Source organism: Protopterus annectens, chromosome 2.part0 (genome assembly GCF_019279795.1).
Source record: "Protopterus annectens isolate FY-2018-M chromosome 2.part0, PAN1.0, whole genome shotgun sequence".
NCBI classification, from domain to species: domain Eukaryota; kingdom Metazoa; phylum Chordata; order Ceratodontiformes; family Protopteridae; genus Protopterus; species Protopterus annectens.
This window is the reverse complement of record NC_056728.1, coordinates 1,712,657,645-1,712,677,365: the sequence shown is the minus strand read 5'-3', so window position 1 is coordinate 1,712,677,365 and position 19,721 is coordinate 1,712,657,645. Positions and strand designations below refer to the sequence as shown.

General features: G+C 43.5%; 1 protein-coding gene across 3 annotated transcripts in view; it reads left to right on the top strand.

The window, feature by feature from the left end:
• Nucleotides 1-19,721, top strand: part of LOC122793591 (Golgi integral membrane protein 4-like) — a 1,583,571-nt gene that overhangs the window by 976,100 nt on the left and 587,750 nt on the right. The gene's annotated exons all lie outside the window — the stretch shown is intronic.

The following is a 19,721-nucleotide window of genomic DNA, read 5'->3' as shown; positions in this document are numbered from 1 at the left end:
TAGCATCCTTTTTATTCCATACACCTAATATTTCTTCTTACCATATTCCCATAAATATGGGTATTGCTGAACCAATTCATCTGTGGAAGCATAGTTTACTGCTGTAGCTTTTGTTTATTTTCATTTATTTTATGTCCTGAAAATTTTAAACTGTGTCAGAATATTCCATAGCACTTGGGTGTCTGCTTTGGTGGCCTCTGCTGTTTTCCCCCGGAATCTTTTTTAAAGTTTTTTGTCTATCCTTCTAGCATGTTGAGGGATCAGTTGCTAGTGTCCTCTCCTGCTCAGCTGGTGAACCTGGGAATATTGAGGCAATGTTACAATTGCCTCATGTACACAGACAACCCTCTCCTCCTCCCACAAAACACAAATACATGCGAGAGATGCAACTATACGGCCAAACTGGAGGCTGAGCTCTCTCAACATAGGACTGGCAAGACCAGTCAGGAGGAGAAGGTTACCACACACACTATAGACCCAGTCTCACATAGTACCATTACAACCTCAAATCATACACATAAACACACAAAGACATACTCGGAGGCTCTGATCAAAATCTACCAAAACAGCAGAGGCCACCAAAGCAGACACCCAAACAACCACCACCTCAGAACACAACACCTGCAACACATAGACCTCACAGTCAGAGTGTCAAACAGTCACAGCCCTTAAGGCCAAACACAATGCCAGACACACTAGTCATTGGTGACTCCATAGTCAGACACACTGACGCCCCGCCACCAGACTGAGTAAGGAGAAGGTCACAGTAAGCTGTCTGTCGGGCGCTAGAATCCGCCACATAACGCAAGCACTCAGGTCTCTCAACAGCAGGTACAAATATGACTCAGTCATTGTCCACGCTGGTGTAAACGACCTGAGACGCACCTCCTTGGACTACATGAAAAGAGACATTGAGGAGCTCTCTGATTATGTAGCCCAGGCAGGTATGACCCTGACCTTGAGCAGTATCCTACCTTCACCAAGAATGATGCCACAATACAGAGATAAGATGATCAGCTTTAACAATTGGCTTAAACACTGGTGTCATTCAAAGGGGATCCAGTATCTGTCTGCCTGGGATGACATGCTGGACAAGCCACGCTGCTTCAAGGGACGGCTTGCACCTGTCACCCTGGGATTCCGGATATTGGCAAAGGCTCTTGCCACCCCATAGTGCCTTTTTAGGCAAGGCTCAAATTCTAAACCTACCACCCTAGAACACAAAAAGGAAAAAAACTAAGGGTAATGCTGCTCAATGCCAGAAGTCTAAATCTCAAAATGCACGCACTCGAGGCCCTTCTCAGTATGGAGAACATCGATGTCTGTGCTGTGACAGAAACCTGGTTCAAGGCTCCTGAGAGCACCCCAGCTATCAGGTTTTACCTCATATCATGCTCCGCCCCAAAATCAGGACAATACCAAGAAAGGAGGGGGTATCCATATTCATCAAGGACACCCACACCTCAAGACTGGTGGCAACGCATGATGCATCGGAGACCATCCAGGTGCAATTAACCGTAGGCAAGACTGCTCTGCAAATTGTAGCATGTTACAGGCCACCCTCACAAACTCAGGAACCTCACATGGCCTTCCTGAAAACACTAGAGGGATAAATGTATCACCAAACACCATCATACTAGGTGACTTCAATTACCCTAATATAGACTGGGAACACTACTCAAGCCCAAACACCCTAGCCCAAAAGTTCCTGGAATTCATAAACTCAAATGCCATGGAACAACTAGTCACCATCCCCACAAGAGGAGATAACATACTTGATCTCATCATCACGAACATGGGAGCACAATGTTCAACACTGGAAGTATACCCCTCACTGGTGAGATCAGATCACAAACTAATCTCGCTGGAGGTCCTCATCCCACCCCCACCTGAAATAAAAAAGACCACAGTAAAGAACTTCTCAAAAGCCGACTTCACACTTCTAAAGACTAGTGTGGTCTCCTTTAAGGCGCCGAGCCGGCGGAAAACAGTACTCAAGCCGCTGAATCACTTACAAATGCCTTCTACCAGCACCTGCAGGACTGCATGGATAAGGCAATCCCAAGCAAAACAAAGACTCTTTGTACCAAAGGCAAGCGTCAGTCTGGTGGACCCCAGCCATAAACAAACTCTACAACAAAAGGAGGAAGCTACTACAAGATAGAGCAAAATCCTTAAAAGGTAAGACACCCTTGATCACTATAAGTAAAAACTAAGAGCTCTCATAAAATCATCCAAAGCAAATTTCGAGAGAAAAATAGCTAAAGACTCAAAAGACAATCATAAGGCCTTCTTTAGCTATGTTAGAAACCTAGGAGGAAACTCCCAAATATGCTCAGAACTAGTTCAAAATGATGTGAAGATTACTGATCCTACAGACATTGCCAACATACTGGCTGACAGGTTCAGTGCAAACTTCTCCCCAAAAGGAGAGATATCTATACCAAATGATTGCAGCCCCCAAACATCTCCAGCCCAAGTGAGAACTGCTCTCTCCAAAGCAAAAACACAGCATCCATGGGACCTGATGGTGTCCCCGGCTGTGTGCTCCACGAACTCAATGAGGAATTAAACCCACAGCTAGGACAGCTGTTTAATCAAAGTCTTACCTCTGGATACGCACTCCAGGAGTGGCGCACTGCAACTGTGGTCCCACTTCACAAAGGCGGTGCCTCCACCGACCCTGGAAATTACCGCCCATTAGCTTGACAAGCCTTATCTGCAAAGCCATGGAGAGGATCATAATGGACCTCATAAATAAAGACATAGGAATTTGCAGACTTTGGATCCAACCCAGTTTGGCTTTGTCAAAGGCAGATCATGCCTTTTAAACTTGGTTGACTTTTTCAAACAGTCACCAAAGCCATTGATGAGGGAAAGGCAGTCCATACAGCCTACCTCGATCTGGCTAAGGCCTTCGATACAATACCCCACTCGGGTATCATTGAAAAACTCATCAGCTTAAATGTTAACCCATACATCACAAGATGGGTTGCAAACTGGCTGAGTGACAGAACCCACAGGGTCAGAGTTGCTGGCGCCATGTCAGACTCAAAGCCTGTCACAAGTGGTGTCCCACAGGGCTCAGTCCTGGGCCCACTCTTGTTTGGCATCTACTTTTCCAAGTACAAGCAAACACAGGAGGGTTATGGCTGACAAAGTTTGCAGATGACTGCAAACTGGGCGCCATAGTAGAAAACACATCTGACACAGATATCCTTCAGAAGGGTCTCACAGAAACGGATAACTGGTGCCAGAGCCACGGCCTAAAGTTAAATGCCAAAAATTGCATAGTCATACCCTTCGGGAAAAACAAGGTTACCCCTAGCTACCAAATAGGTGGCAATCCACTGAGCACAGAAGAAGTTATCAGGGACCTGGGGACCCAGGTTGATAGTAGTCTGTCATTCGACACCCATGTAGCTAAAGTAGTTAGGAAGACCTTCTACATTGCCCACCTTATCATGAAGGGATTCACATCTAGATCAAGGGAGGTCATAGTCTCCCTTTACTCATTACCCATCAGACCAATGATTGAGTACAATGCCCCATTCGGAATGTATCTGACCCGACACTTGCAGCAGCTGGAGAGGCCACAAAAGTTCCTCACCAAAAGGATAAAGGGTCTCAAAAATCTATCCTATGCTGCCCGACTGAAAGAACTCCAGCTCTATTCAGTCGCCACGCTTGCTCAGAGGTGACCTTTGCCTAACATACAAGGCCATGTCAAACCCAGATTTGATGAATATGCTTCACCTCAAAAAATCTAGATCCATCAGAGCCACAAGGGCGGGAGACTTAAACCTCGACACGGCTATTAATAGGACGTGCTGGAGGGATAGATTCATCACCCAAAGACTCCCTATGCTGTGGAACAAAATCCCGGTACATGTGAGGCAGAGCACCTCGCTGGCCTTGTTCAAGAGAAATCTTGACCAATGGATGGGAGATCGCAGATATACCCCAGGGATTACCTCAGTGTCACTGCTCGACAGAGGCACAGCAAAATAATGGGTATAGTTCCCCATACTAAAGGGGTGGCGTAAGCCACAAAACGATGGGCTAGGCTTGTAAATGCCCTCGGGCAGATAGCCTAGTATGAACCTATGAACCTATGAACCTATGAAATATCCTTTTCCGGATTTATCAAGTACAGAATAATATCTGCAAATAAGGCTAATTTTTCAATACTCACAAAAATAAACCACTCCCCGCCAGGAATACTCAGAAAAAAAGCTTTACTGGTTCATCCAGTACCTCGGCTTCCGCCTTCAAGGAATGTTTTTGCACTCAAGCAGCATTTCCTTTATACACCAATTAATTGAATAATTGATTAAATATCCCTCATTACTCATGATTAAATAATTACCAAACATCAGTGTATACTAAGGGTTCCCTAATTCATTTACATGTCTTACTCAACAATGCATACATTCATACAAAATTTTTAATGCACATACTATTTATCAGGAGAAACCCAATTTATTAAGTGTTAATTTTATATATATATATATATATATATATATATATATATATATATATATATTATGTAAAAGAATAAATACATTAAAATACATACTATATGAATACATTATTCTAGAAAAATAAATAGATACAAAAAACAGAAGTTCAATATTAGTGGAAAACGTTTAAATGGCTCTCTAGAAATTTTATTTACTTTTTGATATTTCACGTTCTTGTGTTTGTTCGGTTTAATTTTTCAGTACTATCACACCAGTTATACACATAAATTTGTGATTTCCTTGTTTTCTTTGCCAGTGGCTCTAAGTAGCATGCAGATAAAGGGGGGAAATATGACACCCCTGTCTGGTTCGTCTGTTTAAACACAGCTTATCAGAGAGGAATTCTCCCACTTCATTTCCAATTCCTGACTTTGACCCTTCGTATATCCTTCTAATTAACACTATTATTCTATCAGAAAACACAAGTGCTTCTATTGCCCTACTCATAAAATCCCAGCTCATTCTATTGAATGCCTTCTCTGAATCAAGACACATCTAAACCGGTGGCATTTTCTTGTGCTCTACTTCCTTGTGGAATGTCATTGTGCTGTTAAAGTTATCAGATGTTTGCTTCACTTCCACAAAACCACAATGATCTGTATCTATCAATTTTGACAACACTTCAGCCATTATTTTAGTTCATGTGTCATAAACACTTCATAATCATCATTAAAAATTGAAATTTAATGAGTTTGAGTCTAGAGGGTTTTTGCCTTCTTTGGGTAGAACGGGGACCATAGCTTTCTTCCAAGATGTTTGTACTATCCTTCCTTTTAAAGTTTTGTTAAACAAAACTTTCTAGGTATTTATGACTTTCTTTTCCCTTAACTTCCAAGCTTCCACAGGAATACCCTGTTTTCCTGGAGACTTCCCCAGTATTTCATTATTATTTCGTCCCCTCCCATCTTATCTATTAATTCTTGAGCCTCATCTTCTACTGACTTTGGCACATTTAAGTCTTCCATAAGTATTTCCATTTGTGCCATTTCTTGGTTTCTCCATTCCTCAGCTTTATACAAATATTTATAGAATTTCTGAAATATCTCTAATACCTCTGTTTGGTTATTTTTCTAGTCATAGGCATCCTAAGTTCGGCACCACCATTTTCTATTTTGTGTTGTCTAAGTCATTGTGATAATAGATGTTCTTCATCTCACATTGCTGCAGTCCTTACATATGGATAGTCCGCTGTCCTCGGTCGGCCCGAATACCAAAGTATTAGGCTGATGTCGGTCATGGGCGCTCAAATCTGACATCAGAGCGTCAGGGTATTAAAGCGCATGACCGACGTCATATCCTCAGTCTTTTTTGCCGCATGGTCCGATGCAGAAGCAGCGTTTGCAAGTGCCGTTCGGCGTTCTGAAATTTTCGTATTCTGAGTTTCAGACCGAAACCAAGTTGGGCTAAGTACCCCGTTGGGGAATATTTTTGTTTTTTCTTGCCTCAGTTAATTCCGGATGTCAGAAAAAGTGAATAATTGTATTTCTTGTGGGAAACAGATACTGCATAGGGATTACCACTCTCTTTGTATTCCTTGTTTGGGACCTGAGCACGACGTAGTCGGGTGTCGCTTTTGTGCTAGGTTTAATAAGCGCACCATTAAGCGTAGGTTAGATTGTGCTAGGCTTGTCTTCGGTAAGCGGTGTAATTATAATATACCGTCGGATCCTCCGACGCCCGCTACCGCGAAGAAGCGCAAAGAAAAATCTTTAAAGTCCAGGCAGGATGAGTCGTCCGTTCCGGACGCCGGTTCTTTAAAAACTACGGTGGAATCTGTGGATCCAGCAGAGGTTTCAGTTGAGTCTCAGGGGGGGGCTTTAATTTTGCAAGATATGGCCTCTCAGGAGTCAGGTCAGGCTGAGGGGGCCTCTCAGGTTGCTGTTCTCCCTTCCTTGCCTAAGGTGGTTAGGCCTTCTCCTTCTGTCTCTAAGGCTCCTTCCAAAGGCAGGCCTAGTTTGCCTTCCACGGGTATCAGTCCTAGTTCTGCAGGTTCTGTGCCTAAAAAACACATGCTTAAAATGGCAGAAGATTTAATTTCTTTAATCAGAGGTTCTATGCCCCCTCCTGATAAGAGACCTAGGGTGGAGCCAGAGGTGGAAAGTTTGGAGCAGGCTTCAGATTACTCAGAGTCTTCGGCTGAAGACATTCAGGATTTTCCTCCTTATTCTGATTCAGACGCAGAGGATTCCACTCCTTCTGCTTCTCCTCCAGAGGATTTTTCTTTTTCAGAAACCCTGCATTCTATGAGGGAGCATTTTAAATGGGAAGGTCAGGATTTCTCAGATTCCCGAAAGAGGCTTAGGGAATTTTTGTTTTTACCACAACATAGGCCCTTGGCTATACCTCCTGTTTTGGATGTTGTTCAAGACGTTTTCTCCGAGGCTTCCCTTAATCCAGATTCTCTGCCTCCTGCGCCAGTTAAGCCAGACAGGTATTACAGGGTACCTGAGGCTCATAAATATCTGTATAAGAGTCCAAGGGCTGACCCAGAAACTATTAGCCAGGGACCTAAGGGTGTCAGGGCTTCTGTTGTAAAGAATCCAGTTCCTATGGATAAAGATGCTAGAGCTTTGGATAGATGGGGTAAGAAAGTGTATACCTCTTCCACTTTAGCAATGAGGGCTTTGAATTGCCAGTTTCATATGTTGAAGTATCAGAATTTTCTCCTTACTCAACTAAAATCTAAAGTGGATGCTTTGGCAGAGGGCATACATAGAGTGTAAAGAATTACAGGATTTGGTACATGCCTCTGAACAGGTGGGTAAGCATTCTTTGCAGTGTGGTTTCGATGCTTTACAGGCTTCTTCCAGGGTGGCTGCCACTGGTTCAGTTATTCGCAGGCACGCCTGGCTTAAGGATCAGAATTTGTCAGAGCATGTTAAAACTAGAATTTTGGATGCTCCATTACAGTCTGAAGTTTTGTTTGGTTCTCCTGTGGAGTCTGTCTTAAAGAAAATGGAAGACAAGGCTAAGTCTATGCAGACTGTTAAAGATTTTTTGCAGGTGCAGCCTCCTAAGTTTAGCAGGAATTGGCCTACTAAGGGATGGGCTTATCCTTCTTCTGATTCACAGTCTAGGGGTAGATCTAGACGTGGTAGGGGCAGAGCTCAGAGTACTTTCAGGCCTAGAACATGGAGTTCACCTGCACAATCTACAGGTGAGGGCAGGGGCCAGTCCTTTCGTAAACAGGCCCAATGACCTGCATTTTCAGCTGCCAGATTCTTCCTGTCTGGCAGCTCCTTTGGGAGGAAAGTTGGCACTCTTCAAGCAAAACTGGCTTTTAGTCACCCAGGACAAATGGGTGTTGGACATTATAGACCGAGGCTACAAGTTTTATTTCCATACATTGCCTCCTTTCAAAGGCATGCCAGACGCTCCTCCTCAGCAAAGCGCAGAGGCTCACACACAGATTTCTTTACTTCTTCAAATGGGGCTATACAGCAGGTCCCTCTGTCAGAAGTGGGCCTAGGATTTTATTCTCGCCTGTTTCTAGTACCAAAGAAAGGAAACACTTGGAGGCCGATTTTGGATTTATCTATCCTCAACACATACCTGGACATTCCAAAATTCAAAATGTTGACGTTGCAACAACTTCTACCTCTGTTGGGCAAAGATCACTGGATGGTAACTCTGGATCTCAAAGAGGCTTATCTTCATGTTCCTATCAGGCCCAGTTGCAGGAGGTACCTGCGTTTGGCTGGGACTTTACATTATCAGTTCTCTGCATTGCCCTTTGGCTTATCTACTGCGCCCAGGGTGTTCACAAAGGTTCTGGCTCCAGTGATAGCCTTTTTACGGTTAAGAGGAATACAAATTTATCCTTATTTGGACGATTGCCTGATTCTTGCTCAAGACAAGTACGAACTTCTTCATCATCTACAGTATGTGACGGCAGTGTTAAGGTGCCTAGGGTATTCTGTGAACGAAACAAAGTCCAGTCTAGTACCCTCTCAGGAAATGTGCTTTCTGGGTGTGAGACTGAATACAGCTTCCCAGATGGCTTTTTTGACCCCGGACAAGCAAAAGAACCTTACTCTTTACTTCCATCAATTGTCTCTACGGTCCAGGCTGACTGCAAGGACAGTCCTTCAAGCCTTGGGGTTCATGGCATCTTGTATTCTGGTGCTTCCCAATGCCAAACTGCATATGAGGAAGCTACAATGGTATCTCAAAAATGTATGGACACAACACTGCCAAGATCTGGACACTGTCATTCAAATAATACCTTGCATTCAAAAGGAATTTTTGTGGTGGGCTCAGGAATGTCACCTAAACAAGGGATTCTCTGTGACCCGACCAGAGGCGAGTCAGATTTTAACGACAGATGCCTCGGACAAGGCTTAGGGAGCACACCTCAGTGGAAAATGGGTTCAAGACACGTGGCCTGCCAGACTTCAACATTTACATATCAACTTGAAGGAGATGTTAGCAGTCCAATTTGCATTGATGGCTTTCAAGGATTTACTTCACCCAGGGCAAGTGTTGATTCAAACAGACAACACAACTGTCATGTGGTACATCAACAAGCAAGGGGGAACCCATTCGTACCCTCTTTGCAGGCAAGCAATGATTTTGTGGGAGACTGCTCTCAGTTTACACCTCAATCTTCAGGCAAGGTTTCTACCAGGAGCACAGAACTCCTTAGCAGATGTTTTGAGCAGACAGATAGTGGATCCCCACGAGTGGAAATTGGATCCTCATGTATTTCAAAATTGACAGTGATATGGGGAACTCCAGACATAGATCTGTTCGCTTCTCCACTAAATTTCCAGTTGCCAAAGTTTTGCACAAAATGTTTCATCCCACAGCTTGGAAAGTGGATGCTCTATCATTCAGTTGGAGCAATCTTCACGCCTATGCCTTTCCGCCTCTGCCTCTCCTCCCAAGGTACTCTTGAAGGTCAGACAAGACAAGCCCTCCATGATTCTAATAGCTCCAGATTGGCCTCAACAGCACTGGTACCCTCTGCTGAGGAGTTTAGCACGGAGCCTCCATGGCCTTTGCCTTGATTCCGCACCTTTGTCACAGGAGGGCAATCATTTCCTCAATGTCAGGATTCAGTCCCTGCATCTAACAGCCTGGCATATTCTGTTCTAGAACCTGGAGGGTCGCAGCTTCCACAACAAGTTTTGAATGTTATTTTGGAGGCCAGAAGGCCTAGTACAAGGAAAGTTTATGCTGATAAATGGAGGAGATTTTTAATTTGGAGCAAAACAAAGGGCTTTGATGTTTCCAGGCCTGATTTAAGTGTTTCTCTTCAATATCTTACAGAATTATTAGACAAGGGTTTGTCTTTCTCCTCTATAAAAGTTCATGCTGCAGCCATTTCTGCTCACTATGACTGTGACCCTCCATTATTCTCTCATCCTTTGTTTAAGCAATTTCTTAGAGGGGCAATGAACATAAGACCCCCACGTAGAGCTCCTACTCCTGCCTGGGATCTCAATTTTGTGTTGGAAAAACTTACTTTACCTCCTTTTGAACCTGCAGCTACTGCTGAGTTAAAGTTTTTGTCTTGGAAGACTGCTTTTTTGTTGGCCATTACGTTTGCTAGAAGGGTTTCTGAATTACAGGCTCTTATGGCAGTTGAACCCTTCCTAATTTTTCATAAGGATAGGGTATCTCTGCGTACTAATCCTACTTTTATGCCTAAAGTGGTTTCAAGTGTGGCCTTGAACCAGTCAATTCATTTGCCTACTTTTTATGCAGATCTCCAAAATAAAGGGGAGAAAATTTTGCACACTTTGGATATTCACAGGCAGTTGCGTTATTATTTGAGCAGGACTAAAGGGTTCAGACAGTCTCAGCAGTTGTTTGTTTCTTTTGCTTTGGGTTCTCAGGGGAAACCTGTTTCAAAATAAACTATTTCTAAGTGGATTGGCTTTTGTATTGCTTTTTGTTATTCTCATCATGGTAAGGAGATTCCGGCTGGAATCAGACCTCACTCCACTAGGGCTACTGCCACTTCTACAGCTTTTTAAGGGAGTAGCTACTAAAGATATTTTGGAAGCAGCTACTTGGAGTTCAGTGCATACTTTTTCTAAACATTACCACCTTCCTCTTTATTCCAAATCTAGGGCTGGATTTGCCACTGCAATCTTACAGGGCATTTTGGCAGCTCCCAATGCTTTATGATTTTGCCAGCCTCCCTTTACCTCTGCTTTGGGATTCTACCCATATGTAAGGACTGCAGCAATGTGAGATGAAGAACATAGTACAGTTTTGTACCTACCATAAATGTAGATGTTCAAGATCCACATTGCTGCAGTCCAATTTACCTCCCTCCTTCCCTCTGTAGTTTGGAATGGTTGTATGGTTTGGGTGGTAGCTGTTATTTGTACATGCCTTTTGGGAAGTATTCTATTTTTGGCTGTGGCCTTTCTTTTTAGGGCCTTCTGACATCTGGGGAAAGAAAAGACTGAGGATATGACGTCGGTCATGCGCTTTAATACCCTGACGCTCTGATGTCAGATTTGAGCGCCCATGACCGACGTCAGCCTAATACTTTGGTATTCGGGCCGACCGAGGACAGCGGACTACCCATATGTAAGGACTGCAGCAATGTGGATCTTCGAACATCTACATTTATGGTAGGTACAAAACTGTACTTTTTTGTGCTCTGGGGCTGTTATCTGAATACTCCCTTGTCTTCCCTTTAGCCATCATCAATTGCTTCTCTTCTTGTTTTGTAATATTCCACATTGTCTGTAGTAATTTAAACATGGGTAATCCCTCTAAATAAGCCCAATTTCTCTCCTGTATCATTTATTTTTAAATTTTTACCATATTTTTAAATTCCATTGGTAGTTGTACTTACTGTCTTTTGCAATTACCTAGTCAGTGGTTTTGGCAGTCAGAAGGGAGGTATAACTCTCGATAGGGTGGTGACTGCCCAGGAAGTTATTTTTCCTGCACATTGGCAACCTGGAGCATTTAATCCAGCTGAGAATAATGGCTATGATAATGTCTGTCTTGCCTAATAGGTCATTTTTCAGATAAGCCCCTTAAGAACTTTGGTTCCTGGCCACTCCAGGGAGAGTTGTATGTTACTTAAGTTAACAGTTTCTTCCTTCCATTTAGGCAAACTTTATCACATATTTTCTTCTTTTTTTTTACCCTTGAACATAAATACTTTACCTCTTCAGAATATGATTGCAGTATTTTATGTACCCATTGAAAATCCTTTCTGAACTCAAAACCAAGTACCAGACAAGGCTGCTGCACCTGGGAGATGTGGGTGGATCATGGCCTCATATTCATAGTTTTGCTTCACATTTAGTACATTCACTTAACATGTCCACTGACCTTTACTGGTCCTGGTGATCCAACTGTACAAGTGCCAAGCTGCTGATGAGGTGAGGAAGAGTGAGAAATATAGCGCTGCTTTGTGGGTTTAAGTTCCATGCCTCTTTCCACTAGCCTGTGGGTATTTTCGATACATGAATTCAGTATAAACTAAGTATTTGGAATGCATGGTAGAAAAGGTTTACTATGTATTTTTGAAGGGAGTTTTTCTGCTAGAGAAGTATAGATTGAAGTTAATATCTTTCTAAAGAACTGCATATCATTCATTACTTCTGTTGCACCACTGAAGAGGTCTAAAATTTTACAACACCTGTAAAGTGATTTAGAAATTTAGCATTATTGACATGTACACCAAAAAATACTACATTAATATTATAGCTAGGATGAGTACTGACATAATCCATTATGTTTAATTTTAGCAGTTTACAGACTTCGTAACAAACTAGCCATCTGTGACTACCTGGTAAGTTATTGTAGATGTTGCTTTTCTAATTAACAGTTTTGTTAGCTGGACAGCCTCATATGTTAGCTGAGGTTGAAACTAGCAGCTGTTTTGAGTTTGGGATGAAGATATTTGTAGGCTGAGTCAATGAGCATTTCATAAGGAGGGTAGAGCTGAAAGGGTTGGGATATATCCTAGTCTATAGATGTAGTCCTTGTAGGGGAATCCATCCATCCACCCACAACCCCTTTTCCCATTTTTACACATGGGGTTGGGGTGTTACTTAAACAGTGACAATCATCTAGAGCCAAGGTTTACACTGCCGGATGGCCAGCCCTGCTGCTGCTTCTGTTCGACCCTAATCTTTTGTGAGTGGTCTACATGGAGGAAAGTTTTGACTATGTTGTCAGTTAGTGCAATTAGTTCTCTGCAGCAGTGCAACATTCCTTTTCTGGCTGCTTCATCAAAGGGGGGGGGGGGCATTGTGGAATATCATTGTGTTGTTGTAAGGATGCTTTAGCATTCAATCGCATTTCATGCTTTTGTATATTACACTGAATCTGAAATAAAGAAATGTTAAGTGTCTTGTTTCCTTCAAATAACTGAACTATCTAGTGAACACAGCCGAATGGTGTTATTAGACTTTTATGGAAGAAGGGTGTGTATGGCTGAATTTGTAAAGATAGAAGGTGTCTCAGAGTATGAGTATCCCATCTCTTCCCAGCCACATTCCTTATTTTCTTCCTGTTTGGCTTCAGATTACTCAGGATTCTTGGGTTCTGTCCATTATTTGCCAGGGATGCTTCATGGTGTGGAAGTCCCATCCCCCATTCATGGGCATTCCTCAGCCTCCTCATCAACAACTTCCTTTTTGTCCAGATGTTCTTCGAGACCTTTTGACTCCGGGTACTATTCAAGAGGTACCTGTGTCCCAAAGGGAGAAGGGGTTTTACTCCAGAATGTTCCTAGTGCCCAGAAAAGAGGGTACTTGGAAACCAATTTTAGACCTCTCTCATCTAAACACTTTTCTGATGGTGCCCTCCTTTTGGATGATGTTCATTGTGTTACACTGCTGCAGTCATCACACTTGGGTTATCCTGCCATCAGGCAGTCCTGCAGTCGGCCAGAGTTCCAAAGTCTTGGTCCAGCGTTGGTTGCTGTCGCTTCTTCCCTGACGTCAGTGCGCCAGGGGTATATAAGAGGCATCCGACGCCATTTTCTTCAGTCTTTCTTGCCGCGCGGTGCCCGAAGCAGAAGCAGTTCGCAAGTGCCGGTCGGCCGACTCCTGAGATATTCAAATTGAATTTCAGACCGAAGTCTTCAGTAAAGCTAAGTACCCCATTGGGGAACCTTTTCTTTCCTCATTCCGATGTCAGAAAAAGTTAATTCCTTTTCTTGTGGGAAGCAAATACCTCATAAGGACTTTCATTCTTATTGCATTCCTTGCCTAGACCGAGACCACGATGTCACAGGTTGTCGGTTTTGTGCTAGGTTTAACAAACGTACTCTTAAACGTCGGTTTGATTTCACCCGACATTATTTTGGTAGGAAATTTAATTATACCATGCCGTCAGAGCAACCGACGACCGGAATGCATAAAAAACGCGAAGATAAAGACAGGCAGCCAAGATCCAAACCAGACTCCGATGATTTTGCTAGGCCAGTTGCCGGTTCTCCGGTTTTCAGTGAGGCGCCTACGCAGCCCCTGACAACCGCTGATTTAGAACCCCAGCCGGCATCCGATTCCCAAGCGGAGATTGCTAGGCCTCCACAACCTTTACCTTTAGGCCCTTCCGACTACATGGCTGAAGTAGATTCCAGTGCAGTTGAAACGCCTTCAGTTGCAGAAGGTGTCTTCAGTCCGACTACACTCACTATTAAATCCTATGCAAAGCTAAAAACCCTTTAAAAACAAAGAAGACTGTACAGCATTCTCCAGTACAAGGCCCCATGCCTAAGAAACAAATGCTTAAGATGGCTGAAGATTTAATTACACTTATCAGGGGTTCCCATCCCCCTCCTGATAAAAGGCCAAGACAGGAGGAGGACTACGCTTCCTCTGACCAGGTTTCAATTTCTTCAGACTCTTCTGAGGAACAGGAATACTCTTTTCCCCCTTATGAAGACTCTGATGCAGAAGAGTCTATCCCTTCAGCATCTCCCCCAGAAGACTACTCTTTTTGGGAAACTTTACATACCATGAGGGAACATTTCCGCTGGGAAGGCCAGGATTACTCTGATTCTAAGAAAAGGCTCCGAGAGTTCCTTTTACTACCCCAGCACAGGCTCCGAGAGTTCCTTTTACTACCCCAGCACAGACCACTTGCTATTCCACCCATGTTAGACATTGTGGATGATGTTTATTCAGAATCTAGCCTTAACCCAGATTCACTACCTCCTGCACCAGCCAAACCAGACAGATACTACAGAGTCCATGACTCACACAAATTCCTATATAAAAGCCCTGTTGCTGACCCAGAAACCATTTGTCAGGGTCCCAAAGGGGTTAAGGCCTCTATTACTAAAAGTCCTGTACCCTTTGAAAGGGATTCTAGACCACTAGACAGATGGGGAAAGAAAGTATATATCTCAGCTACTCTAGCTATGAGGGCCTTAAATTGCCAGTTTCACACGCTGAAATATTAACAATATCTGATGTCTCAATTAAAACAAAAAATGATCACACATACAGAACAGCCTGATTACAAGGAAATGCAAGATTTGTTGCATGCAGCTGAACAAGTGGGAAAACATACTTTGCAATGTGGATTTGATTCATTGGAAGCTTCTTGTAGAGCAGCAGTGACAGGGTCTGTCATATGTAGACATGCTTGGTTAAAAGAACAAACTTTACCTGATCATGTTAAAGCAAAGTTATTGGATGCACCTTTACTGCAGGATGTTTTATTTGGTGTAAAAGCTGAAGAGGTTTTAAAGAAAATGGAGGATAAGGCAAAATCTATGCAGACGGTCAAGGATTTTTTACAGGTTCAACCCCCTCGTTTCAGCAGAAATTGGCCAACAAAACTCTGGTCCTTTCCAGCTTCTGCCAGACCACAGAGGGGCAAATACAGACGCCCAAGGGGCAGAGGTCAGTCACAAGGCTCTTACCAGCCTCGACAATGGGGTGCCACAACCCAAAAAGGAGGAGAAGACAGGTCTCAAACTATCAGAAGACAAACACAATGACTTACCCCTCAGACTGCCAAGCAAATCCCTCTTGGCAGCTCCCTTGGCAGGAAAACTAGCACTTTTTGCAGACAACTGGCTCATCATCACAAAAGACAAATGGGTCCTAAATATTGTATCTCAAGGATACAGATTCCACTTCCACACTTTACCAAGGATAAAATGAATGCCAAACCTGCCACCAAATCAATGGGCAGAGGCTCAAAAGCAAATTTCAGCTCCCATGGACATGAGAGCCATTCAAAAGGTCCCAACACAGGAGCAAGGACAAGGATTGTACTCAAGACTCTTTCTGGTTCCCTGAAAGGACAAAGCCTGGAGACCCATTCTGGACTTCTCAATTCTAAACACATATCTGGAAGTACCCAAATTCAGGATGCTAACACTACAGCAGCTTTTTCCCATGCTGGGCAAGAAGGCTTGGCTAGTAACGCTGGACCTCAAGGAGGCATACCTGCATGTCCCTTTCAGACAAAATTGCAGAAGATACCTCCGATTTATAGCAGGTTTGACCCATTACCAATTCTCTGCACTGCCCTTTGGCTTATCTACTGCGCCTAGGGTCTTCACAAAATGCCTGGCACCAGTAATTGCATACTGCAGACAAAGAGGAATTCAAATATATCCATACCTGGATGACTGCCTTATTCAAGCAGAAAACAAGGACATTCTTTTAAAGCATCTGGCATTTTTCAAAAACCTATTAAGTTGCCTAGGGTACACAGTAAAGGAAAAGAAGTCAAAACTAGTGCCCTCACAAGACATAATATTCCTGGGTGCCAGCTTAAATACAACAGCCCAGATGGCTTATCTCACGCCAGACAAGCAAGGACAACTGACTCAGTACTTCAAAATGATGGCAACAAAGACCCAACTACCTGCAAGAAAAATTCTGCAGGCCTTGGGATTTATGGCATCTTGCATACTACTAATACCATTTGCAAAACTGCATATGAGGAAATTACAATGGTACCTGAAAAGTGTATGGACTCAACACAGCCACAGCTTGGAAACAATAATTCCACTCATTCCCTGCCTTCAACAGGAGTTTCTCTGGTGAGCTCAGGCATGTCACCTCAACAAGGGTCAGCCTTTTGCCTTACTCCCAGCCAGGCAATCTATAACAACAGATGCATCGGATTATGCCTGGGGAGCACACATGGCAGGACAATGTATTCAGGGCAAATGGTCTGCAGATCAAAGGCATCTACATATCAATCAAAAAGAGATGCTAGCTGTACAAAATGCCCTAACAGCTTTCAAGGACCTCCTGCATCCAGGGCAACTCCTAATAAAGACGGACAACACCACAGTGATGTGGTACATAAACAAGCAAGGGGGCACACATTCCTACCCCCTATGCAGGCAAACAATGACCTTGTGGAACACAGCACTGACCTACCAAGTTCAACTACAAGCACAATTCCTGCCAGGAAAGAAAAACACATTGGCAGACGATCTGAGCAGAAACATCATAGATCCTCACAAGTGGAAACTAGATCCACAAGTATTCGCAATGATAACTCAAAAATGGGGGAGCCCAGACATAGATCTGTTTGCTTCCCCCTAAAACTACCAACTATGGAAATTCTGCACAAGGACATACCACACACTGGCTTGGAAAGTGGACGCCCTCTCATTCAGTTGGAAAACATTGACAGTGTATGCCTTTCCTCCACTGCCTCTTCTGACAAAGGTGCTGCTGAAAGCCAGATTAGAGAGGCCACAAATGATACTCATTGCTCCAGACTGGCCATGCCAGCACTGGTATCCAGTACTAAGGAACATGGCTCAAGGCCCACCATGGATTTTACCTCCAATTCCTCACCTGTTCACTCAGCAAAACAATCAGATTCTACACAGCCAGCACAAGACTTTAAATCTTGCTGCATGGCAAATTACCTAAACAACCAGTCAACACTTCTCTCTAAAGCTGTGACGGATGTCATTCTGGAGGCCAGGAGGCCCAGCACCAGGAAAGCCTATTCAGACAAACGGAAAAGATTCTGCACCTGGAACCAGGCTAAAGGCCAAAATCCCCTTGTCCCAAATATTCCTCAGATTCTTCAATATTTAACTGAGATGTTGCACAAAGGACTTTCTTTTTCATCTATTAAAATCCACGCCTCAGCTATTTCAGCTCAATACAACACGGATCCTTCTATATTTTCACATCCATTACTAAGACAGTTCCTCAGAGGGGCTAAGAACACAAGACCTCCCCGGAGAGCACCAACACCAACTTGGGATCTCAATTTTGTTTTGGAAAAACTTACAGTACCACCCTTTGAACCAGCTTTTACAGCTGATCTACAGTTTCTATCATGGAAAACTGCCCTGCTGCTAGCAATAACTTCAGCCCAAAGAGTCTCAGAGCTGCAGGCCCTAATGGCAGTGGAGCCTTTCATTATTTTTCATCAAGACAGAGTCGCTTTACGAACTAACCCTTCCTTTATGCCAAAGGTGGTATCCAGTGTGGCCCTAAACCAAATCATTCATTTGCCCACCTTTTATCCAAACCCCCAGAACAAAGGGGAAAGGCTTCTACACTCTTTGGACATTCACAGGCAATTACGTTACTACTTGGATAAAACTAAGGCTTTCAGAAAATCTGACCTGCTCTTTGTATCCTATGCTGCAGGATCACAAGGAAAGGCTATCTCAAAACAGATAATTTCAAAATGGATAGGACATTGTATCTGTTTCTGCTACACACACCATGGGAAGCCTGTACCTGGTAACATTAGGCCCCATTCCACCAGGGCTACAGCAACATCAACAGCCTTCCTCAGAGGGGTACCAACCAAGGATATTTTGGAGGCTGCAACTTGGAGTTCAGTGCACACCTTCACCAATCACTATCACTTACCTCTATACTCTAAAACCAGAGCTGGCTTTGCCACTGCAGTTCTGCAGGGTCTACTAGCCTCTCCAACCCTGTTTAGTTCCACCACCCATCCTTAGCTTTGAGATTCAACCCAAGTGTGATGACTGCAGCAGTGTAACACGATGAACATAGTACAGTTTTGTACCTACTATAAATGTAGATGTTCGAGTGTTCACACTGCTGCAGTCCAGGTTACCCTCTCTCCATCACCTCTGACCTAGCTGAACTTTTCTATACCTTTTCTATCCTGTACAACCTTTGTGGTGTATTTGCTTATAACTGAAGGTATTTCTTTTATTCCTTTTACATGTTTTATTAGCAATATGTATTGCCTACCTACTTGGGGGCACCTGACATCTGGGGCAAGAAAAACTGAAGAAAATGGCATCGGATGCCTCTTATATACCCCTGGCGCACTGACATCAGGGAAGAAGCGACAGCAACTGACGCCAGACCAAGACTTTGGAACTCTGGCCGATTGCGGGGACCGCCTGATGGTAGGATAACCCAAGTGTGATGACTGCAGCAGTGTGAACACTCGAACATCTACATTTATGGTAGGTGCAAAACTGTACTTTGTCCCTTCACACTCTGTTTCCTCTTTTGCTCCCACAAGCCTGTATCGTGTTTATGGATCTCAAGGATGCTTATCTCCATATTCCAGTCCATCCTCTTTTCAGGAAGTTTTTACACTTCTCTGTTTCTTCCTGGCATTTTCAGTTCTTTGCTTTGCCCTTTGGCCTTTCTACTAACCCAAGGGTGTTCACCAAATACCTCACTCCTGTGTTTGCTTTTTGCAGGTTTCAAGGAGTCCAAATATTCTCTTACTTGGATGATCTGCTGATTTAGGCATCTTCTCCAAAGATCCTTTTGCAAAATCTTCATTTTGCTGTTTCCCTTCTTCAGAGCCTGGGGTTCTCAGTAAAGTTCAAAAAATCTTCTCTGACTACTTCTCAAGATCCTGTCTTTCTGGGTTTTAGGATTCAGATGGTCCCTGCCTCCATCAAAGGCCTTCACTGTCATTTCTTTCTTTCAAACTATTCTTTCTATGGTCTCCATTACAGCCAGGGAGTTTCTGAGAGTTCTGGGTTTCATGGTATCCACCATTTTGATGATCCCTCTGGCCAAACTCCACATGAGAAAATTTCAGTGGTTTCTGAAGTCAGTTTAGCTTCAGCATGCACATTGTCTAGAATTTGTAGTTCCTCTTCTTCCTTGTCTCAAAAAGGAACTTCACTGGTGTATCCAGCAGTTGTCTCTGAATCCAGAGCTCTCTATTCATCCCCCTCTTCCCTCTCAGGTGCTGTTCACAGATTATTCAGATGTGGGATGGGGAACAACTTTTGGATCCCTAAAGAGACAGGTGGTGTGGTCG